Genomic DNA, 25,366 nt, shown 5'->3' on the forward strand with positions numbered 1-25,366 from the left:
TTGCCTGTTGTAACATGAACAAGCATTGGCAATACAATAGGTCTCACATTTGTGAGAGTTGGAGCTATTGGCGTAGTAAATGACAATGTCTTTTACATATGTATTTTGGTTTGGAGTGGAGTGGATGTATTTAGTGTGGAGTGGAATTATGTGGGTTGGATTGGAATTGTTAGTTGTGGAATTGTGTGTGGTGGAATTGTGTGGAGTGGAGTTTTCTGTGTAGTGAAACTATATATATTTTGCATTGGACTGGGTTCCATTGGAGTGGGGTAAGTAGGGTAAGAAACAAAGAAGGAAGTAAATGTGATGAGAAATAGAGAATGAGATAGGTATTGAGATAGTTATTGTTTGGCACTAAACCTTTCTGTGCAGTAATTTGAAATGTAATTGTGTTTGTAGATGTTGATGGATACTGAAGAAGGTGAATACATTAGTGGTTTCTGTTTTCTGTGTAGAGCTTAGAGAAGAGCTATTAGATTTGTAAATTGTTTTGGTATGATTTATACTAGTGTTGTAGTTTGTGTTTTTATAGTATGGTGTTGTAGGAGGAGTAGAGTGTTATAGAGTGGAGAAGAATTGTGTAGAGTTTAGTGGTTTCGTGTTTTGGAGTCGCAGAGTGTAGTGAGGTGGCATGGAATAGTGTGGAGTGGATTGATGTACTGGGTGGTTTGGATTGGAGTAGATTTGGATGGTATGTATTGAGTGGAGTGGAGTGGGGTGGATTGGTGTGGCTAGATTGGATGGGAGGATTGGATAGGAGTGGGTTTATTGTAATGGGGTGGGATGAATTGTTTTGGGAGGATTATAGTGTGGTGGAATAGATTTTTTTGGGGTGGGTAGAGGATTGGAGTGGAGTGTATTTGGATGAGGTTGTTTGCAGGAGGGCGGTGTGGTGTATTGAAGAGGGGTAGAATGAGTTTGTTTGGATTGGGGTGGATTGGAGTGTGGCAGATTGCATTGGATTGGAGTGTTGCACTTTGGAGTAGGGAGGTTTTGAGTGATGTCATTTGTTTTGGCTTGGAGTGTGGTGAATTGAAGTTGTGCATATTGGAGTGTGGCTTTTGTGTTGGACTGGGGTAGATTGTAGTGGGATGTATTGATATGGTGCAGTTTCTGTTGGTTTAGTGTGGGGTAGATTGGTGTGTTGGAGTTGGCTGATTCTTTTGGATTGGAGTGGGTAAGAGTGGACTAGGGCAAATTGTTTTGGATTGGAGTGGTGCTGATTGAAGTGTGGTCGATTATTTTGGATTGGATTGTTGCATATTGGTTCGGAGTGAAGTAGATTGAAGTGGGGCAGATTGTTTTGTATTTGAGTGGGGCAGATTGTTTTGGATTGATGTGGTGCAGGTTGTTTTGGATTGGAGTGAGGCAGATTGGAGAGTAGGAGATTGTTTTGGATTGGAGTGGGGCAGCTTATTTTGGATTGGAATGGAGTAGATTGTTTTGGAGTGTGGTAGATTGGGTTGGAGTATAGCATATTATTTATTTGGTTTGTAATGGGTTGAACCGGAGTGGGGCAAATTGGAGTGGTGTAGATTGGAGTGCAGGGTGTTGGGAGGATTGGATTGTGGTGAGTGTCATTGATTAGAGTGGGGTGGATTGGATTGGATTGTTGTGGGGTGGATTGGAATGTGATGTTGTAAACTGGAGTGGAGTAATGTATATTTTAGCGGTTTAAGTTAGATTTGAGTGGAGTGTAATAGAATGGAGTTTGGTAACTTGTAGTGAAGTTGGTTAATTTTAGTTAAAGTGTAGTAGATAAGAGTTGTTTTTGTTGTACTGTGATTTATTTGAGGTTTGTAGTTTGGATTGTGTTGAATTAGAGTGGGCTGAGTTAGGATGCTGTGGGTGCATTGGGACAAGGTGGTTTTGTTGTGATTGATGTGGATTGTAGTTTATAAGGAGTAAGTGGTTTTTTTTGGAGTGGGAAAGATTGTTTTATATTGCAGTGAAGTAGATAGGACTGGGGTATAGTTGGATGGGGTATATTGGAGTTTGGCTGTTTCGTTCTATTTTGAGATTGGAATGTGACAGATGGATATAGATAGTAAGAAAAACCTTTAAAAAAGTTTATGTATGAGAGTAAGTGATAGAGGAAAGTGTTTCGTAGAAACGATGAGTATTAAATTGTAGCGATAGAAGAGAGAGTAAGAGCAAAACGCAGAAAGATAGATGATGAGAAACAGAGCGAAATACATAGACAGAGAAAGGCAGTGAGAGCAACAGTTATAATTTTGCACTAAAAGTTTTTGTGAACCAATTCTAACCTTATGCATGTTTGTAGCAGTTGATGGCCACTGATTAAGTTGAATGAAATACTTTTATTTGCTCTATAGATCGTATAGAAGAACTATTTATTTGGAAATTAGTTGTTACTTTGTTGTATACTAGTGTTGTGGTTTGGATTTGTTGGAGTATAGTGTTGTAGAGTGGAATAGCTGGAGTAGAATTTTGCAGAGTGGAGTTAGGGGGGAGTAGAGTTTAGTAGTTTAGTGTTAGAGAGTGAAGTATTGTAGAGTGTATTGGAGAGAAGTGTTTTATGGTGTGGTGTTGTGTGGAATAGGCTGGAGTGGATTGCTGTAATGGGGTGGATTGTATTGGATTAGATTGGGGTGCTTTGTAGTGAGTGGGGTGTTTTGAAATGGGATGAGGTGGATTGCATTGGGGTGAATTAGATATGTTTGGAGTGGGTGGATTAGATGTGGTTGGCGTGAAGTGGATAGATTGGAGGTGGTTTGGAGTAGGTCGGGGTGGATTGGAGTGGTTTAGTTAGGATTTGTTTAGAGTGGCAGATTGGTTTGTATTGGAGTGGTGTGATTTGAATTGGGGAGGATTGGAGTGATGTAATGTGTTTTGGATTAAAGTGGGGTGGATTTGGAGAAGTGCATATTGGAGTGTGGCATATTGTGTTTGATTGCAGTGTGGTAGATTTTAGTGGGATGCATTGAAGTGCGACTGATTCTTATGTTTTGGAGTTGAGTACATTGTTGTGCTGCATATTGGAGTTGGCTGATTGTTTTGGATTGGAGTGGGAAATATTGGAATGGGGCAAATAGTTTTGGATTGTATTGGTGCTGATTGTAGTGTGGTAAATTGTTTTGGACTGGAGTGTTGCATATTATGGTTTGGAGTGGAGCAGATTGGAGTGGGGCACATTGTTTTTTATTGGAGTGTGGTAGATTGTGTTAGATTGAAGTGAGGCAGATTGTTTTGTATTTGAATGGAGTAGATTGTTTTGGAGTGTAGTAATTATTTTGGATAAGAGTGGGAATTATTGTTTTCGATTGGAGTGGGTTGAATTGAAGTGGGGCAGATTGGAGTGGTGTAGATTGAAACGAGGTGTGTTGGGAGGGTTGGAGTGTGGTGGATTGGATTGTGGTGAGAGGGATCAGTTAGAGCGGGGTGGATTGGATTGAGGGGGGTGGATTGGTGCGGGGTGTTGTTAATTAGAGTGGAGTGTGATATATTGTAGTGGTGTGGATCCGATTTGAGTGGTGTATAATAGAGTGGTGCTTGGTAGATTGTAGTGAAATTGGTTATTTTTTTAGTTAAAGTGTGGTAGATAAGTGTTGTTTTTGGTGGATTGTGATTTATTTGATGTTGGTAGTTTGGAGCTTGTTGCATTAGAGTGGGCTGAATTGGGATGTAGTGAGTAGATGGGGATAAGGTGGTTTTGTTGTGATTGATGTGGATTGTAGTGTGGCAGATGTAAGTGGTTTGTTTTGGAGTGGAGCTGATTGTTTTATATTGCAGTGGGGTACATAGGATTGTTGTATATTTGAATTGGGCATATTGGAGTTTGGCTGTTATTTCCATTTTGAGATGGGAACGAGACACATTGATATAGATACTAAGAAAAACTTAGAAAAGAGTTTTTGTATGAGAGTACATGATAGAGGAAAGTTCTTTGTAAAAATGCTGAACATTAAATTATAGTGATAGAAGAGAGAGTAAGGGTAACACATGGAAAGATAGAAAGAAGCAAATGTGATGGTGAGAAATGTAACGAAATACATAGAGAAAAAAAAGACAGTGAGAAATTATTGTTGTGCACTAAAAGTGTACTAATTAGAACTTTGTTGATGTTTGTAGCAGATGGTGGCCAATGAATAAGTAGAATTAAAGAGTTGTTTTTTCTTGTTCTAGAGCATATAGAAGAGCTATTTGTTTGGAAATTATTTGTGGCACAGAGTGTTGCAGACTAGAGTATAGTGACATAGAGTGCAGTGGTGCAGATTAGTTGGTATAGTGTGCAGTGGCATATATTGCATTTGTATTGAATAAAGTGGTATTGAGAGCATTGGTGTAAAGTGCTATGGGTTAGAGTAGAGTGGCTTAGAGCGTAGTGGGATAGAGCACAGTGGTTCAGAGTTGAGTGACAGCGTAGAGTGCAGTGGGGCAGAGTGGAGTAGAGTGACGTAGAGTTTAATGGTGTAGAGTTGATTGTTTTCAGAGTGGAGTGAAGCAGTGGCATAGAGTGCAGTGGCGTAGAATGGATTGTTTCAGAGTAGAGTGAAGTGGTGTAAACTGGAGTGGTGCAGGGTACAGTGCAGTGGCGTAGATTAGAGCGGCGCAGAGTAGGGTTGTGTAGAGTGCAGTGACTTAGAATGTTTCAGAGTGGAGTAGTGCAGGGTAGAGTAGAGTGGTGAAGGGTACGGTGCAGTGGTGTATAGCAGTGGCCTAGAGTGCAGTGGCCTAGAGTAGAGTGGCATAGATTGGAGTGGTGTAGAGTGGAGTGATGCAGAGTAGCATGGACTGGCCTACATTGGAATGGTGTAGAATGCCAAGGTGGAGATTGCAGTGGCGCATAGTAGAGTGGAATAGAGTGCACTGGCGTAGAGTGGTGCAGAGTAGAGTGAAGTGGCGCAGGGTGCAGTCTCAGAATGCAATGGTACAGTACAGAAGTTTACAGTGTTACAGCGGATTAGAGTGGCTTACAGTCCATTGGTGTACCTGTATTGGTATAGAGTGCAGTAGCGCGTTATTGTGTAGAATGGTGTAGAGTAGGACGCAATGGTGTAAAGTTCAGTGGTGGCGGGTGCAGTGTTGAAGAGTAGAGTGTTGTATAGTGCAGTGTTGTAAAGTATGGTGGCGTAGAGTATATTGGTGCAGAGTGCAGTGGTATAGAGTGGTGCAGAGTAAAGTTATGTAGAGTGCAATGGAGTAGAGTGTTGCACAGTAGAGTATAGTGGTGTACATTGGAGTAGTGTAAAGTAGATTGCTGTGGAGTGTTTTGGTTGTGAGTAAAGTGGTGTAGAGGGCAGCGGTATAGAACAGAGTGGGATGGAGAGGAGTAGCATAGGGTAGTATGTAGTGGCATAGAGTGAAATGGAGCTGAGTGGCGTAGAGTGCAGTGCTGTGGAGCATTTTAGAGTAGATTAAAGAGGCATAGATTGCAGTGCCACAGTGCAGTGTCGTAGAGTGCTCTGTACACTGTATTCTACGACTCTGTCGTAGTGTAGACTACAGTGGTATAGAGTAGATCGATGCAGAGTAGAGAGGTTTAATGTGTAGTAGCGTACAGTGCATTGGCATTGAGTGCAGTAGAGTGGCAGAGAGTAGTGCAAAGTAGAGTATTAGTGCAGAGAAGAGTTGCATAGAGCGCAGTGTTGCAGAGTAGAGTGGCATAGAGTGCAAATGTTTTGAGAAAAATGGTGTAGCGTGCATTGGAGTGGAGTGCACTGGCGTAGAATGGAGTGATACAGAGTAGAATAGAGTGGTGCAGGGCAGAGTGTGGTGTCATAGAGTGCATTGGTGTAGAGTGGCGCAGAGTTGAGTTCAGTGGTGTAGAGTTCAGTATCAGAGAATACAGTGTTGCAGAGTAGAATGTGGTACAGTGCAGTGGCGTAGAGAGCAGTGGAGTGTAGTGTCATAGAGTGGTGAGGAGAGATGTGGAATAGAGTACAGTGGTGCACGGTAGAATAGAGTGCTGTAAAATAGAGTGCAGTAGCGTAGAGTACAATGACATAAACTCTGGTTAGAGATGATGCTGTGCTGAGATTGGGAGAATGTGGGGGTTGCAGTATGGGGGCAAGTACTGAGCATGGGTTCAGTGGGGGTTACACAGTTCCAAATGATGGCACAGTAGTTATAGCACCAGAGAGATTTCTTGCCAGCCTGGTATATCTGACGAGTCGGCAAAGCTGGGGCAAGCAGTCGCTTGTCAGGCTTTCTGAAATGTCAACAACCTATTCCGGCCTTGAGGCTGTTTAAAGTGATTATTGGTGGCACCAGACACTGGGTTTAAATGCACATCTCTGAGATGGCTGGTGGAGGTGATGGACACTTCCAAAGGACGGCACAGTAGTCACAGTACCAGAGGGGTTTCTTGCTAGCCTAGCATATCTGATGAGCCAGCAGGGCTGGGGAGAGCAGTTGCTTGTGTGCACTTGTTATCGAGGATAAAATAAATACAGAAGAAAACAAGAGTTATGCCCCAATAAAGATCAGCAATGCCCTGTGTGCAGATGTTCGTGATGGCTGGCAGTGAGGAGGCCTGCTGAGAGAGACTCCACTCTGACAGAAAGGGTATATTGTGGCTTTTGTGAGCAGTGAGCTAAATGTTTAGGCACTGGGTGTTTCTTTTGTAAAATAAGCTTATTTTAAGAGCCTGAAGTGAACGAGGACAGGCCTGGAATAAAGCCAAAACAAACGTCAGCGACATGGGAGAAGGTGGGAGAAATGGAATGCTGCAATAAAAAGTAGGCAACTCGCTACCAGTCTAAAACACCCACAGTGAAACAGGAGCAGCAAAGATAATAAAGTAGTCCATCACAGCAACAGATAAAGAAACCAAAGTGGAATAATACAGCAGTTGGACACTGCTCTGAAACAGAAAAAGGAGGGAGAAAAAGGAAGCACTGACCACTAGTGAGCAAGAATTTTTAAGGGAAGGTGAAACCAACAAATGAAATTGTTTTAAGTCATAAGAAGCATACTAAAAGTATACACGAGGTCGAACGCTTATACAAAGAGAGGGGGAAAAATGTTCTATCTCTAAAGACATTTTCTATGTTTATGTGAAGAGAAGCAGAGTAGGTTAAGATAGGTAAATTTCCTTACTGGCGAAAAGTGGAGTAGCAAGGGTGTGCCCTTCTTCTGTAATATATGTGAGCTGAAGGAGTCACTTCTGTGGAAGCATAAGATGGGAGAGCTGAGGCACTTATCCTCCTTCCACATCGATGAAGGAGGGAGTGTCTGATTTAAAGAGGAGCTACTCTGCAAAGAGTTGTTTATATTATTGTCACAGTATTTCTGAAAAAGAGATGCAGCTACTTTTTAAATAAATTTCAGAAGCCTTTCAGAGACTGCCAGAGGATCAAGATAGACATATTACAGCCAAGGACAAACTTTACAATTTGATCTTTCACTTCTCCCTCATCTGTCTTCTTGGTCATCTAATTATGAAAAGAATACACATGAGATAGAGTTGGAATTTCTTAGAAGGCAATATATCCACAAAGAAAAGTTTAAGGGAATTCTTCTTTCCTATTACTCGCCAACTTTAAGCTTGCTTTTGACCATGCACAGCCCTCTGCAGCCTTTTGGGTAAGTTTGCTCTATAGAAATATCATATACATATATACCTAATATCCTATATGTCTGCTAATCTACTACTTTCATTGGATGGTGAACAGCCTTTAACTAGTGGTTATTGTTTTAGACAATTTAACTGGAGAGTGATTCCAAATGTCCACTTAATACTGCTGTTCAAAGTCTTCTTACAAGAGACTAGAGAGATCCAGAAAGGGCATCTGCGCCATGTGTTATGGGGGGATTGTCCCCATTAGCAAAGGAAAATATAGAACTTCCTCAGAAACTAGTGGGGGAACCATTACTAGCAAATATCACAGGACTGCCAGCCGAGCTTCTGCCTGATGGTGTTATCATCTCAGACCCAGTGGCTAAGAAAGGAAAGAATTCTTTGAAGAGATCTTATTCAGGACTAAATCTGACTTTTAAGGGTAGGAATGTATTCAGCCTACACATCTCAATCCTTAGTGAAAGATTTCCAGTCCTTATCTGTGGCTGCTTGTGAAGGGGAAGATATCTTGCAACTGCTGGCTGCAGTGGAAACCCATGACAAGTATATGTTGGGTACTACATATGAAAAAGTAGAGGCTTATTCAGAAGCAACAGGTGTGATTTTAGACCCAAACAAACAGCTGTATCTAAGAAGCTCAGAATGCTGGTTTATTAAAGATGCCATTTTTAGGAGTCAAATTGTTTGGGGAGGATCTTACAAGTGTGATTTGTAAGTCATTCAATTTTTCAACGCATACACAACCATTTAAACATCAATCCAGACATTATAGCAGAAATAAGGAGCATTGTGAATGTAAACAGAATAAAAACATATGAGTCATCATTCAGTAAGTCTTGATTTCAGCTCAAGTAGCAGAATCACGGATCCTATTGTTTTCAGGGGATAAGAACAGTGTTCCGGGCTATGCTGAGACTCAAGTTCCACAGTGATGTTTTGCCGGCGACTGAAATTGTTTCAGAAGAGATGGTTGGAATCAATCAAGGATCAGTCGGTAATTCAAGTAATAATACATATGCTATTCCTTAGAGTTCAGAATCATCTTCCAGACAGTTGTTTCCTTCTGACTCCTATTTCAAGGAACTTCAAACCAAGGACCACCTTTTAACGAAATGTATTAGGTCTGTTAGACAAGAGAATCATGGTACCAAAAAAAAGTGAAGCCATCAGGCGAATGCAAAATAATAGTAGATTTAAAGACTTAAATTTGTACCTCTGTACAGTGACCTTCAAAATGAATACTCTACAGCAAGTGATCCCTTTGATATTGAAAAGAGGTAATCTGGCAACAACAGATCATCAGGATGCCTACCTGCATGTACCTATAAGGAAAGAAGAACAGAAATATCCGAAGTTTGCAGTGGAGGATGCTTGTTGCCAGTTCCAAGTTTTGCCATTCGGCCTGAAATCTTCACCCAGAGCCTTCACCAAAATTCTAGCCACAGTGATGATGATTTTCAAAACATTCATATTCACCTGTCTCATAACAATCTGTTAATTATAGCTTACTGTCAGATAACCTGAGGTAGGATGTTCTGAAAGCTTCCAAATATTGTAGAAGTTTGGGTTTTTGCCCGGCTCACAGAACCAGGTATACATAGAGGGCCTGTTTTCGAACAGATATGGAACTGGTCTGTCTTTTCCAGGACAGAAAAAGGAACTTGCTACAGAGGCTGAGCCAGTTGCCTAGGTGGAGACGGGTTTCAGCCTAAGTTTTTCTGTACAACTAGGGTGATATGGTGGTGTTTCTTGGTATCAATGAAAGAATGTTCATATGCTTGTGGTATAAGTTTTGTTGGAATTGCCCTCCTTTTGATTTTATTTCAAGCAGCTTGCTTGATTGTAGTCCTCTGGCCAAGTTAGCATTGGGGGCTGCTTCTTCATCGTACACTTTGTCATTGGAACCCAGCGTCACAGAACGTCGAGCCCATGATTCCAATAAGTGTTCTGAGAAATCAGTTTTAATAGTGATTGGACTATTAAAACTTGGAGAAACGAATTCTCTTGACATTCCAGTATGCAGCACGAGGCAGCATTGGGATCAGCTCAGGGATGGTGGGCAATTCAAGAGAAGCCCCATTCTCTAAATTAGATGGAGCTGATGATGGTTTTGAAACTCTTCAAAACTTTGGGAAAGAGGCTCAGTGGACAGAAGTGGTCACAAGAATGGATAATTCGCTATCAGTATCCGATTTGAACAGATAGAGGTCCTTGAACATGTGATCCAGAGAAATATGAGTTAGACAGAAAAAAGTATTTTATTTCTCATGCGATTCATATACAGGAAAAAACAATGTGATGACAGATAGCCTGGGCAGAGTGTTTTATTCCATCCCACAACCTGAGGATAACAACTTACATTTTGCAGGAGGTTTGGACGTCCAACAGCATACCTGTTGCAGATCATCAGAATGCTCAGCTTACCCAATTTTTCTACAGGTTTTTGACTCCATCAGCCTTGAGGCTGTATGCTTTAACAAGTCAGTGGCCCAAATGTCTTTTACATGTATCCTCTCCTATCCCTCTGACTCCTCAGTTAGTATAGAAAATCCGGGGAGAGGGAGAAACGGTGTTCTTAATATGTCCATTTTGGCCAAGGAGACAGTGGTTCCATCATGTAAGGGAGATCCTAGTGAGTCAAGTATGGGTTCTTCCTCTAGACCTGCATTTCCTAATTTCCCCTCAATTGATCCAACATCTCTCCAGTCAATGACTGAGATTGACAGTCTGGAGGTTGAAAGAGCAGAGCGTAGGAAATTAGGGCTTCCTGTTTCAGTTTCAACTCCTGTGCAAGCTTCCGGGAGGAAATTGGCACAGAAGGCATAATCATCATTGAGTCACATTTATATGTCTCAATCTGTGAAGCAGTATTGTAAAGTTTACAAAACCAATTAAAAAAAAATAAAGAGGACGGGTAAAAGTGCACCTATCTGACTCCAGTAGGGCTTCAGCGTATGAACATCTAACTGTGCCCTTTGCGGGACTACAGAAGCCTCATTTATGCAATTGGCATGGCACTGTGAAGAGGTAAAAAACTTCTGGGATTGGATGATCCCCCGTATAGAAGAGGCAGTGGGGATCGAGGTGCCACTCTTGTCGGGTGCTTGTCTCCGGGGCATGATAAAAAAACCTAGGGGACAAAACTCTCTTACAAACGAATGCACTTGTGGCAAGCTGTAGGAAACCTGCACTTGTTCCAGTTCTCCCCCCCCCCCACACTTTTTGCCTGATATTCATGCTGACTAGACTTAGAGTATGCTGGGACTCTGCTAACCAGGCCCCAGCACCAGTGTTCTTTCTCTAAAAATGTACCATTGTTTTCATAATTGGCACACTTCTGGCACACAGATATGTACCAGTGGTACCAAGGGCCCTGTGACCAGGGAGGCAGCATGTGTTGTGCCACTCTAAGGGACCCCTCACCTAACACATGCACACTGCCAGTGCAGATTGTGTGTTGGTGGGGAGAAAAAGGCAAAGACAACATGGCATCCCCTTCAGGGTGCCATGCCCACAAAACTGCCTGTGGCATAGGCAAGTCACCCCTCTAGCCATCCTTCCAGCCCTAAGGCAGGGTGCACTGTGCCACAGATGAGGGCCTAGTTGCAGGAGCAATATGCCCCACAGTGTCTAAGTCCATTCTTAGCCATTGTAAGTGCAGTGTGGCCATATTAAGTATATGGTCTCGGAGTTTGTCTTTATGAACTACACAGTTCCATAATGGCTTCACTGAATACTGGGAAGTTTGGTATCAAACCTTTCAGCACAATAAACCCACACTGATGCCAGTGTTTGGATTTATTCTAAAAAGCACACTTAGGGCATCTTAGAGATGTCCCCTGTATTTTACCCAATCCTATAGTGTAGGACTGACTGGTCTGTGCCAGCCTGCCACTAGCAGGCACGTTTCTGACCCCATGGGGTGAGGGCCTTTGTGCTCTCTGAGGCCAGAAACAAAGCCTGCTCTGGGTGGAGGTGCTTCACACCTCCCACTGCAGGAACTGTAACACCTGGCAGTGAGCCTCAAAGGCTCAAGCCATGTGTTACAGGGCCCCAGGGCACTCCAGCTAGTGGAGATGCCGCCGCCCCTCCTCCCCCCGGGACAAAGCCCCAATTTTGGCGTCCAGTTCGGCTGGAAACTTAAGAAAAACAAGGAGGAGTGACCACTACAACTGGGACCACCCCTAAGGTGTCCCGAGCTGAAGTGACCTCCTCCCTGCAGAATCCTCCATCTTGGTTTGGAGGGCAGGGACTAATAGGGTTAGGAATGTGCCCCTCTCCCCAAAGCGAGTGGGCACAGGAAGGGTGTAGCCAGACTCGGGGACAGTAGCCATTTGCTACTGCCCTCTGACCCCTGTAACGTCCCTAAATCTTGTTTTTCAGGGCTTCCCTGAACCAAGCTCACCAGATTCCTGGCGACCTGACAAGTAGAAGAAAGACTACTTAGCTGTAACCCTCAGCAAAGAAGAAGGAAGACAACAACTGATTTAACCCCAGACCTACCGGCCTGTCTTCTGCTTCAAAGAACCTACAAAAGAACAGTGATGCATCCCCCAGAACCAGCGACCTCTGCCAAGCTCCAGAGGACTGTCCTGCACTGAAAAGGACCAAGAACTCCCGTGGACAGCAGCCCTGGCAAAGAAGAAACCAACTACTAAGGACTCCAACCTCACTCCGAATGCGTGAGTCCTAACCACTCTGCACCTGACGCCCACAGCCTGTGTCCAGGTGGCCCAACCAGCTAGAGAGGATTCCCAGGCGATTCTGGCAAGTGCCCACCCTAAGTTGACCTCTCCACCCCTCCATGACGACGCCTGCAGAGGGAACCCCTCAGACCCCCCTGACAACGAAAACACCGATGAAGATATCGGACGCCTAAGGACCCACTGCACCCACAGCCCCCAGCCTTTGGAGAAACCGACCCACAGTGCAGCAACATTCAGCAGGCGGCTCTCCTCCCTGTCCAGCCTGTGGTTTGCCCAAGACGACCCCCTGGACTTCGCCTGCAGTCTTTGAGTGACCCCCGGGGTCCCCTCATAGAGAATCACTGGAGACCCGTCATCTTGTTTGCACCCTGCAGCCGGCCGCCCCAGTGCCGCTGAGGGTGTATGTTTGGTGCCTACTTGTAGACCCCACTCCCCCCCCTCGCCGTGGTCCTCTAAACCCCCTAGACCTGCCCTCCGAAGTCGCAGGTACTTACCTGCCTGCAGATCTGAAACCGAGAGCCCCCAAGCTCCATAGGAGTCCATGTTAATTTTGCCTACACTTTGACCTCTGCATCTGCCCTGTCCCGTGTTGCTGGTGGTGGGTGTTAGTGGTTAACTCGAACCCCAACCTGTGGACTTCCTAACCCCCGGAGAACTGTAAGTGGTGTACTTACCTGCTAATCTAACTAAATTTTCTTCCCCCCCCCAGGAACTGTTTCTGAAAATTGCTCTGTGTCCATTTTTAAAACAGATTATTGCCAATATTTCAAAAACTATATTCAGATTTCAAACAAAGTACTGTTGATACGTGTGTGAAATATAAATCTGTTGAAGTACTTACCTGCAACTTGAATCTTGTGGTTCTAAAAAATAAATTAAGAAAATATATTTTTGGCATATGAAAACCATTGGTCTGAAGTTAAGTCATAGAGTGTGCCTATTCTTCTTCTATTGTCTGTGTGTGTACAACAAACCCCTGGACTCTGTACACACTATGGCCCTCATTTCGACCTCAGCGGTCTTTTTTAAAGATCGCCGAGGTACTGCCATGCTGAAAACCGCCAGTGCAGGCGGTTTTTCGCGCAGCGTATTATGACTGCTGGTAGCCCTCCGTCCTTTTGCTGACGGAGAGCCACCGGCAGCCATACTGGCGGTCGGCGGGGAAGTGGAGGCTGCTCCACCGCCCTGTCATCAGAACTACCCCCCCCCCACCCCACCCCCCCTGAATCATGCCCCATGATTCGGTGTGGCGGTGTTCTGGTGACGGGGAGCTGGCGGCGGAGCAGCCCCCATGGATCCCGTCCCCTCCTGGAGGATCAACGGACAAGGTAAGTTGATCGTCCGTTAGGGGAGAGGGGTGGGGGGGATGTTGTGTGCGTGCATGGGGTTGTGCATGTGAGTATGTAGAGGAGGTGTGTGTGTGCGTGTATGCATGCGGGGGGTGTGTTGTGTGTATGGGAAATGTGTGCGTGTCGGTCTGTGTTGCATATCTGTTTGTATGTGTGCGGGTATGTGTTGTAGTGTATGTGTGCGTGTAGAGGTGTGTGTATGTGCATGTTGGGGGTGGGGAGGGGGGTCCTGCCACCTTTGGGGGTGGCAGGGGGGTGTGGGGTGGACTTGGGGGTGGGGGATGGGGGAGACCCCTATCAGTGCCAGGGAAGGAATTCCCTGGCACTGATAGTGCCTACCGCCATGGATTTCATGGCAGTTCCAAACCACCCGAAATCCATGGCGGTATGCAGGGTCCTGATACCGCCGGCTGTCTGGTGACGGCCCCCTGGCTGGAGACCGAAGTCTCCTGCCCAGCAGTCGGAGTGGAGAAGCGGTGGATGACCATGGCGGTAACCGCCATGGTCATAATTCCATTTTTTTTTCCACCGGCCTGTTGCCGGTTTTACCGCCACCTCTCCCCCATCCGCCAGGGTTGTAATGAGGGCCTATATCTCATTTTGATATAGTATATATAGAGCCATCATCCTACACAAGCCAAGCAAAGAATTTCTATAGAATGGATGGGGACCAGGGTACCGGATGAGACACTGTGGGTCAAGGATGTGTTGGAATGGGGAGTAGCTGAGGAACAGCATATAAAACTGTCCTAACCTGATGAAGATGTTACAGATTATTTGGCAGCTTGGGGGGCAATGTTACACTCCTTTAATGTATGGTATGAGACAGAATTGGACACAGAGTAGTACCATCTCCGAAATAGACCCAGTGACGAAACATGTATAACAGAGGGAAATGTCATGGCAGATAGGGACCATGTCATTAATAAATGTTGATGGCTGTAGTTTCTGTGTACAACTGACGTATCTGAGGTTATTTTTACCACAGTGATACAGTTCACCTTCGAGATGTGGAGAAAAGTAAATGAGAAGCTCACACTTCATGCATAGCACCGTCTATTCTGCTTTTCACTCTGTATTTTGGAAGATGCATAAATAACGTTTTTTTTTTTTTGTTTGTTTTTTAAAGAGTACCGATAAAAGTACCTGTATGTGTACTCTCTGTGTAGCAATAGGGAAAGATATGTACATACAGGCGAATTGAGAAACATTAGTTGAGTTATAAAGAAACACCAGATAGGAAAACACCCAGAACAAATGCAGGGTGACAATATCAAGACATGACTCACCCAAAGCTAATAAGGTCATGTGCACAATTAGTAAGGTCAAAAAAATAACAATAGCATCAAGATCACATACTCCTAAGGGCATGTACTGAGAGAAAGACCACGATACAGCTCAACTAATAGAGAATATGATCTCAGTAGCTTTCCAAAATGGGTAATGTGAGTCAAAACTCTCAGCCTGCTAGGTGGCTTATTAGGGTACAATTCAGTAGCAGTTTGTGGATTTGTTGACAAGTGACGTGGAATAACGCGGGGGGTGTTTGTTAAAAAGTGGTTGTTTCAGCTCTTTTTTAAAGCTCGAAACGAAGGCATAGATAGAACCGATGACTGGATGTCTTGTTCACGTAACAGGGTTTTATCCCACAGTAGTCATCATTTTGGCCATATTATTGGATTGCTTGTGATGGTCAAGGTGGCTGTGAAGGTTGCAATCCAGAAATTTGGTTGTTTCAAGTGGTGGTCGAAGTGCCGGTTAGGTTTTTTTGTGGAAACGTGGGAAGTAATGAGTTAGAAACCAGTTTTATTTGGATTACATTCAGGGTAATTGATTATCATCTAAGTGTGAACATCTTCTAGACTCCTATACAAAAAGGCAAACTCATCAGTGAAGGAGCCTTCAAGTAAAGGTGTGCGTCTTCTGTGTAGTGTTTATGTAACATGCCAGAATTCTTAATAATGTTTCCTAGATGTTTTGGGAAAAAAGAGCAGCCCCTGATATATGACCCCGAGGGGTCTCTTTACGATATAGTAACTTTTTCAGCAGAAGGATATGCTATGCTGGCCAACCTTATGCTCATTTGTGGCAGTATGGTTGAAAGATGCTATATGCCCTATGTAGTTTTTGACAAGATTGTCCCCAGTGGCTGAAAGTGGCGCAGCAGATTTATGAACTAATTTCGCCACCTTTGACTGTGTGGTACCTCAGTTGCGTTTCAAGTATATATTCTGAGAGAAATCTAAGAAGGAGCAAGAGTGCTTGAATCTGAATTGCATAATTTGAAGGTTGTGCATCGTCGGTGCACGAGGACCAGACCCATGTCGTTTTCTAGGAATAATTCACTTTTAGTGTTATTGTATCTGAATTGATATCGGTTGAAAAGCCCAAAAAGGAAGCATGGCCTTGGCCTTGTGGCCTACTTTACACTTCCGCATTTCTATATTATAATTATGGCAAGTTCGTTTATTATGCATTTTTCTATAGTGCGGGCAAGGCTGAGAGGACGCTGGCGCCCTTCATGAAGCTGAGTGTCGTCAGTACTGAACAGTTAACACTGCATTTTACGTGCATTTTCGTATTTTACTCCACTCGCTACTATGCCATAGATTGCATCTTATCGTGTTGTGGTAAACCATAAGTCACCATTATTGACATTTGTTCACTCAGACATTTGTTTTGTAAAGTGGCGGTGGTGTCCACTTCCAGCCCCGCTGCTTCTTTGGCGCAGAGGGATGTGGGCAGAGGCAGGGAAAATCGATTACAATGATAAATCTGTTTCTGTGATCAATTAATTCTCATTTACTGTGTACAAACGGACCCGATTTCGGAATATGAATCCCATTGGGTATGAGAGATAAGGTAAACTCTGGCCAAGTGTTCTGAAGATTCGTCTGAAAGGAAGCAAAGGACATCAAGTCTTAAGCCTGTTGCAGTGGATTCGGAGCTTCACTAGCCCTAAACCCTATTCCTCTGCATTCCTGACGTCGTGGCTTCATTGAGGTAAAAGTAATGCTCTGTAGATACATTGCTTAGCAACTGCAGAGGAGGAAAGAAAGTGCTTGTAATATTGTGTTTTATGAACAGTTGAACAGGGTAGCTGCCATTTATATAACTTAGCACCAGACAACAGCTATAGATCATCCCTCACTCCTTTTGTTTCTACACCAGCCAGCGGCTGCATGGTGCCTGGACTGTACGGGGCACACCCCAGATTGCCTCAGAGCATGTTACTTTGTGTATTTTTCAAAGTTCAGTTTTACTTCCAGTTTCTCATCTTCTGCTCTTTTGGGCTCCATTTGATACCTTAGAGACCCAGTTTCTCGGAATACACAGCCTGCTAGGCACATATTCCCCACAGGGACTCCCTGCAGCCGATAGGTTGTAAACATCCGATCCTTACCTGCAGCACTTGCAATTCTGTTCCAGGAAGAACGTGAGCTAAAGAATTCATTAATGTGCAGGCATTTTTGGCTGCAGCTTCCCCGGAGAGCACAAGAATCTTGTACGTATGTCAAGTTGAGCAAATGGAACACGTTGTGGATACAACCAGTAATGAGGTAACATCAGAGATGTTGAAGACAAAAAAAGTAATGATAACGCATTACACTGTCTCAGGTAGGCCGCTGAATGATGAGCATGGTGAAGGGGCCGCAGCAGGCCTTGGGTGCCGTTGGCCTCTTTCTTTCGGCCAGTCTTTCTAGCTGTCCCAATTTAATCTGTCAGTCTTTCATCTGTGGTCTACCAGTGGTTGTAATCGTGCAAGCAGCAGTGGCATAAAGTTAGCAGGAGTAAAAAATAGATTGTTATTCACTAGTCTATTAGAGTTCTTGAAAATACAAACTACTAATGTATGTAGTATTTGGGTGAGCTCCAGTGCTTGGTTGAAATGTCATTCATATTCTGGATCAGCCTACAGTGAACAAAGGGTCAGCTCCCTTTATCTGTACTATTACCAGTCTCATTCACCATTGGACTGGCCTCGAAGACAGCCATTTGGTGCTTCAGGTATCTGATAGAGACTTCAAGCTGCAGATTCCTTACCTTTGAATTCTCCCAGGTGTTAGATTGGATGCAGAAGATTTTTCGTGAGCAGTACACCTGCCCATCAGTAGGTGGCATTGATCGACTCTGCGTCCATTGTTGCCATTGTCTGCCTGGAAATTACGTTGCAGTACCTATGTAGGCGCCATCCAGGCATGCAGACGCACCAGCCAGCGCTCATCTGAGCAGAGCTACCCCACAGTCATCTTTTTGAATGGCCTTTTTCGGCTTTTTGTCAAATATTTTTTAGGTTTACCTCCTGGTGTGTCAAGGATGTTGTCACACAAGAAGGGTTTTAAAACCTGCGGAGCTTGTCACTGACCGATGTCGGTGACAGATCCACACCTCGTCTGCTTGTGGTGTTTGGAGCGTGACCATGACCTGGAGTTGTGCTGCAAGTGCCAGGCCATCTGTCTGAGGACTTTGAGGGAGCAGTCCCTAAAGCTCATGGTGGGCCAGCACGCGACTCTGTGCAGGTTGAGGTCCTGGTTACTTGGAAGGTCCTGGGACCAATCGCAGAGTCCAAAGTCGTTGTTGTCCCACTCCAAGTCCTCTGGACGATAGGTTAAGTCCAGGCACAGGAAGAAAAGTAAGAAATCAAAAGAGGTCTTTGATATATCCTCATCAGTTGGTTGACTCTACAATGGGGCATCGGCATTCTAGGCCTCGTTCTTTGGTGCCTGCCCCTGGGCTGGCTCCGCACCTCTCCAATTTGCCAGAGCGACATCTGCCCAACTCAAGGAATTCTATAAGGCCATGCTTCTTTGGGCCCTGTGGGTCGGAAGGGGACCCCATCAGGTTCCATGCTGACAACTTCGGCCTTGGCACCGATAGGCTCCCGAGCATCCAGTCCTCAATCCGTACCTGCGTACGTCATACGATCTCATCCTTCCCCATTGCCGGTCCCGATGCTGATGCTCCTGGCACCTCCGATGCCCACCTGCTGCGACATCCCCATCAATATCCCCGACTCCGACACACAGCTGGATGGGCATCACCGGACTCTGGCGCCGGCAGAAGCTGTGCCTCCTAGATCGGAGCCTGAGCCCTATTCCCTTGGCTTAGCCCTTGGCTAGGAGGGGTCCCCTGGACCTTTAAGAATACCAGCCTTATGACAAAGAAATGACTAGCATGAGGATATGGGTGAAGCCAGTGGACTTGATACTTCTTCAGATACTGGCATGCTTTCTCCCCCTACTGTTGCTAAGGAGGAGGGAGCTTCCTATGGTATGGTGTGTGGAGGGCAGCTGAGGTCCTAGACCTTCAACTACCCTTGGTGGCAGTCAAGACTAACATCTTACCTGAAATGCTACAACTGGGAGTCTCCACATCTGAACCTCTACTCCATTTTAATGATGCACTTATGGATATCCTTTTGGGTACCTGGTCCAAACCCAGCACAGGAGCTCCTATGAATAGAATGATTGCCCACTGCCATCCTACCACTTCTGAGGACCCAAGCTTCCCCACCCATCACCCTACCCCTGAGAGCTTGGTGGTTAAAGCCTCAGCTTCCCAAGGCACTTTCCCTACTGCTCCTCCGGATAGGGAATGCAAGACGCTGGACTCATTAGGGAAGAAGTGTTTTCTTCTGCCAGCCTGACATTGTGGTCCATGAACACCGCATGCATTTTGGGCCGTTAGTTCCACACATTAAGGCACACGGTTGCACAAGTGCTGCCACAGGTCCTGGAAGAGACCCCTGGCCATATTCTCTCAGGCTCTTGCAGATGGGAGATATGCAGCAAAGTTCACAATTTGTTGAGGACTTGACATGACCAACTTGTGAGGAAGTGGTTTCCTTGACAGTGGGCTTGAGGCGCCACACCTGGCTGAGAACATCTGGCTTTTTTGGGGATGCCCAATCTTTCCCTATGGACACGACTTTCAATGGCACTCGTCTCTCCGGTGACAAGGAAGATTCGGCACTCAAGGGCTTCAAGGTCTCTCAGGCTACAGTCAGATCCTTGGGCCTCGCAGTGTTCCCCAGTACCCCCATTTTGCCTTTTGTGAGTATGGAAGGGGTCTCCAGCTGTGCTAATTCCTGCCCAGCCATTGTGCAGTGCATGCTGCCCAGCCTCTGCGTGGACGAGGGCATGGTATCCACCAATCTCCTGGGTCATGTGGCCAGCAGTCTGGTCAGTCCGCTGGTTTCTCCCAACCCCATCTGCAGCAGCCTCAAACCCTCCTAGTCTGCCTCTGTACCACCATGGCACCCAGTTGGTGGCAGGATTCGATATCACCTGCCCCACTGGCAGTCCATAGCTTTGGACAGGTAGGTTTAGCAGATTGTCTGAAGGGCTACTCCCTCCCATTCGAGACTACCCCTTCCTCCATGCCACCATCTCACGCCCGGATGACGGAGGATCATCTGTCCTTTCTCCACAAGGAAGTCATGACTCTCTTGGCAAAGGAAACCATAGCGAGTATTCCGCTGCCAGATGTAGGCTGTGATTGTTATTCCCGTTACTTTCTGGGTCACAAAAGGACGAGGGCTTCGCCTTATTTTAGACCTCCGAGTCCTCAATCTCTTCCTCAAGAAGGAGGAGTTCAAAATGCTCACATTGGCTCAGGTCTTGTCTTCCCTGGACCCAGGAAACTGGATGGTAGAGTTGGACTTGCAGGACGCTTATTTCCATATCCCGGTCCTACCTGGCCACAGACGTTAACTGCTGTTCACAGTAGATCACAAGCACTTTCAGTTCCCTGTGCTTCCCATTGGCCTTACCAGCGCCCCTTGGGTGTTCACCAAGGTGATGGCTGTGGTTGCAGCTCATCTGCGGAGATCCGAGGTGTCAGTTTTCCCCTATTTCTACATCTGTCCGTGAAAAGCGGTCTCACCCCAGGCTGTCATCTCTCCAGACTACAGCGAAACTCCTGGATTCGCTGGGGTTCACTATAGAGATGCCAAAGTCACCCCTGATTCCCTTTCAGATGCTCCCTTTCATCTGAGCTGTTCTGGATATGGTGCAGTTTTGGGCTTATCCTCCCGAGCAGCGAGTCCAGGATATTCAAACTACGAAACCAATGTTTCAGCCTCTATTCTGGATTTTGGTGAGAATTATTCTGAGGCTGTTGGGACTCATGGCCTCCTGCATCTTGCTGGTGACACATGCCAGGTGGCATATGCAGACTCTGCAGTGGGACCTGAAGTTCCAGTAGGCACAGCATCAGTGGAATCTCTCTGACGTGGTCCAAATCTTGGAGGGAACTGCAGAAGATCTGCAGTGGTGATTAAAGAACTGTGATTGAGTCAGATGCATATCTCTCTCTCTTCCCCAATCAGATCTGACAGTACTGACAGATGCGTCACCCATGGGATGGCCCCCATCTAGGAGACGTAGAGATCAGAGAACTCTGGTCTCCTTCAGAATCCGGATTCCACATTTCATTCTTTCCCTTGCCTAACAGGGACCTGCTTTAGGCATGCTTAAGAGCTATTTATCTGCCATTTCTGCTTTCTTCCTGCTGCCTGATCAATTATCCTTGTTTAAGTCTTCTATTATACATAGGTTCCTGAAAGTACTTGCTGATCTCTTCCCAGTTCCCCTTTCATTATGTCCCAGTGGGATCTAAATTTGCCTCTGACCTTTTTGATGTGCGCTCCTTTCGAGCCCCTGCACAATTGTCCCTTCCAGCTCACTCTGAATACAGCCTTCCTTGTGGCAATTACATCTGCCTGCAAAGTTAGTGAGCTGCAGGCCTTATCATCTAAGCCGCCCTACCCCTCTATATCTCCTGACAAAGTGGTGATTCACACAAGGGCCTCTTTTCTGCCAAAAGTGGTCACGCACTTTCATGTTGGCCAGTCAGTCACCCTGCCTACTTTATATGCACCCCCTATCCTTCTAAAGAAGAGGAGAGATTCCACCCCCTGGACCCAAAAAGAGTATTGGTGTTCTACCTTGATCATACTCGTGAGTTCAAGGTAGATATAACCAGGTCTTCATGAGTACCTGCGTGCGAAGAAAGGTCAGGTTGTGCTCTGCATCAAGATCTGCTTACCCGCTGGCCAAAAAGCAAACTCCTGAAGGTTGTAGAGTCATTCCACCAGAGCTAAAGCTACGAACACTGCACTAGCACATGGAGTTCTGGTCCTGGACATCTGTTAGGCAGCAGTGTGGGCCACTACACACATTTACCAAACATTACCCCTTGGAAAGGATGGGCATTTTGCCTGTTCGACCCTGCAGGACTTCCTCGTTTTAAATCGGTTTACAGAGCTACCTTTGGCGGTGGTATTTGGTATCTATTCAAAAGTAAGGCATCTGCAGCTAGAGGTCTCAGTCACATGAAGAAGTTACTTTCCTTCACTAACGCCTTATCTGGTAGAGACTACAGCTGCAGATTCCTTACCGACCGACCCACCTACCCTCCCTGCTCTGCAAACGGATTTCTGGGGAAAGGGATGACCCCTTTCAGGGCCCTAGTTTTGACACACCAGTGGTCAAAGTTCTTTATGGCTCTGGACTTCTTAAATGGGAAGCTGTGGAAAGAAACGGACGTTGGCACACCTGGGTAGCACCCACAGAGGTACTGCATTCTCATTTCCAGTACGGACGGCAATATCAGGACCAAAGCTCCTTGCAAGGAGTGAGGTGGAGCTTTCACCAAACCCCAGCGATGCTTGCCTGCTATTGTGAGTGAGTCCATCCCGTGTTGCAGAACAGGTAAGAGGGAAGCCAGTTAGAGAAGTCTAAAGACCACAGAAGGTGTGAGCAGATATGAAGATCATAGGATTTTGACAACAGTTTCTGGAAATTATGTGCTTAACTGATGTACATTTTAAGATGCGGCTCCGTAATCAACACAAGCCATTACATTAGGTGCTGCTGCCTATGAATTAGTACAGAGTAAGACGTGCTTGGTGGAGTAGGTCAGTGTCACGAAAAAGGCACCTGGTATGATATTCAGGCTGCCAGTCAATCGCTTTCCCTTACTTCAACTTCCAGAACATGTCACGTTGCCATTGTGTGTTCTGGAGGCAACAAGAAGGTGACCACTGAGTTTTACAATCACTACACCCGATGAGAGTCGCACATCCTAGGATAAGTTGAGGTAGAAGTAGGAGATAGAGGTCTCCATCCTACGTACTGCTCTCAAGCCCAGTGTTGACTGATGTTTTTTTGGCTGCACCCCGATGTAATGTGGAAGTAAGGTCAGGAGGCTGAACAGCTCTGGTGCTCAATAGCAGCAATTTCATAGCTACTTATCTGCATGAAGTATTAAAAAGAATCTGCTGGAAATGTTTGAACCACGTAGGTAAAAGTGAAAGGATGCATTTCTGCTTATTGAGGAGGATGTAGTTCATCTGGTTGAGGGTGGCCTTTATTGGTGCTTGTGGAAGGTGATTGATGCACTGTTAGTGAAAGGGAGATAGGTTGATGATGAAATGGGGTGTGTGGAAAAATCTTTTCTGCACCTGGAAGTGGGCGCACCAGTGATGTTGGTGAAAGAAAGGTAGGCTCATGCACGTGCATGCTGATGGAGATTCACTCATGGGTGTCAGCTTCTCTCTTTAGTGCCCAACAGAAAGGTGGTTATGAACTTGAAGTAGAGAGAGCCCCAGTGCTTCTCGTGACGCATGCACTATGCAGGAACCCTCGCTTGTCATTAGGTCAACTGATTGAAGGATTTTGCCCCACTGTTACTAGAACCTTGTGCATGTACTATAGTACACTAATACCCAACTCCAGGCTATTCATGCATGTATTATGTGGGGACACCAGCTCGCCATATAAGGCCTATTGGAGCAAGAACGTTGTGAAGCACTGAAGCTTGTTACTAGGCTCATTGATGCATATACTCTTTTATGAGGCTGGGCAGTTGTACCCTCTGTAAGTGTAGTGCTTGCAATAAACCCCAGGCTCCTAATGTGGACCAGACCTATTGGCTTTGACAGTGCTTAATTCCTTGGCAGCTTGTTGATGGAGACCCTTGGTGTAGTGGTGTAGGAATATTTTGGATAGCTCAAAACCAAAACCCAGTGAATAAAGTCGTAATTCATACATGAAACAATCTTTGTTAGGTTTGTAACAATCTTGGCTAAACACTGTGGGGGATAGTGTAAGATTCACCGGGCAAATCAAGGAACAGGAAGAAGAATGGCATCAGAGGAGAGTCACTTGGGAGTGCTAATAGCCGTTTAAGTTGAGTGAACATTGCTTGTGTCAGTATTGTAGTCCGCGATAGCCAGCAAATGAAGATTTCTCATGTGCTTTGGTTAAAAACAAAGCAGCATTGTTTTTGATAATGTGTTGAGCAAATTCAAGATTCTGACTCTCTGAACATAGATCCCTTCTCCCACCACTTCTATATAAGTTTAGTAAGCGGTCGCTCCACACATGTTTTAATTTCCTCTTGGTTTTGTAGGCTGTCATTGACTTGGAAACTGGCACTGGGATGACAAGGTTGATATAGATTGGGCAGACAGACACCTTTTAGCCAAGCTCTCTCTGTTGTCCGATCTCATACAACGTTTCTTCCAAACATTTACAAGTGCCATTTACTTTCTTTGTCCACCTCTGTGCGGAATGATGAATTGTGAGAGTGGGGGCATTAAGCCTAAGTAGGGCGCTGGTTCCAATCCAGTTACTGCAGAGCATAGCCAGGTGTGGGTCAGCTAAGGCAGGAGGTGGAGGGGCTGGTAGGTTACTAGACCTAGGTTCCAGCTCATCAACCTTCACATTTGCCCAATCACCCTCCCACCGTACCATGGCAGCATCCAGGAGACGAAGTCATCTCACCCCAGTGAGCCTGGATCCACTCGGTTACACAATGCATCTCAAGCTGCCAGAATGCACTTACCGGCATTCCAGCTCTGACAGGAGCGACAATCTTTCCCACACTTCTCTCAGTCCACAACCATCCTTACGTGCTGGCAGGAGGCCCCAAGAAAGGTGAATGGTATAAGAGATAAAACATAAACATTGGATAGCACCATCCGGGCTCACAGTTCTGTGGTTACTGACAGTTACTGGGTCATAACAGATATCTAAAGATTACATCAATATCTTTAGGATATTATCAGCACATTGCAGCTTCTAGCACTTGTTATAACAGATACCTTTCAGACTTTGTTCTAGTGAAGCTCCGATATTCCTAAAAATGGAACATAGATAATGTATGTAATCAAAATAATATGTTTTGCATATTTTACTCCCTTCTTTGATAAAAGGCAACTACTTCTTCAAGCTTTCTGGTTCACGTTTATATATTCAAGGCTGACTAAATAGTTACACTATGGAGCTGTGGAACATAATGGATCCAAAACTAAAAATTGGCCCATCATATTTTCAGCTTGACTCACATCCCTTCTAACTGGGAATCCCAGACCCTGCATGGTTGAAACCAGGCTCTCCTTTATTGCAAAACACCAAACTGGAGCTCAGTTTTATATCATTGTACCCACCACCTAAGTCTGTCATGGTTCCTAAAGTGCTGATCAGTGGTACAGGTCTGGCAGCCTTTTACGCAGCCACCCTCCCTTCACCTTCAGAAAAGGAAGGCATGCTAAGCAGTACCATGAGAGGACCGTGTTTAGGCACTCCTTCCTTTCTCTCTGCAGCATAGCTGCCATATTGCCAGATGCAGCTTGCAGTTACCCGTGATGAGATCAGATCCTACTGATCAGTGCAGTTAAACAATGCTAAATCCGCTTGCAGGAAGGGCCTGAATTGCCCACAGAATTATTATACCTTGTGATTATACAGATAGTGCAACAA

At 45.3% G+C, this 25,366-nt stretch overlaps 1 protein-coding gene across 3 annotated transcripts in view; it reads left to right on the plus strand.

Annotated features, from left to right (window-relative positions):
* MSH3 (mutS homolog 3) overlaps nucleotides 1–25,366 on the plus strand; it is a 1,766,808-nt gene that overhangs the window by 1,203,158 nt on the left and 538,284 nt on the right. The window lies entirely within an intron of this gene.

Source organism: Pleurodeles waltl, chromosome 1_1 (assembly GCF_031143425.1).
Source record: "Pleurodeles waltl isolate 20211129_DDA chromosome 1_1, aPleWal1.hap1.20221129, whole genome shotgun sequence".
NCBI classification, from domain to species: Eukaryota; Metazoa; Chordata; class Amphibia; order Caudata; family Salamandridae; genus Pleurodeles; species Pleurodeles waltl.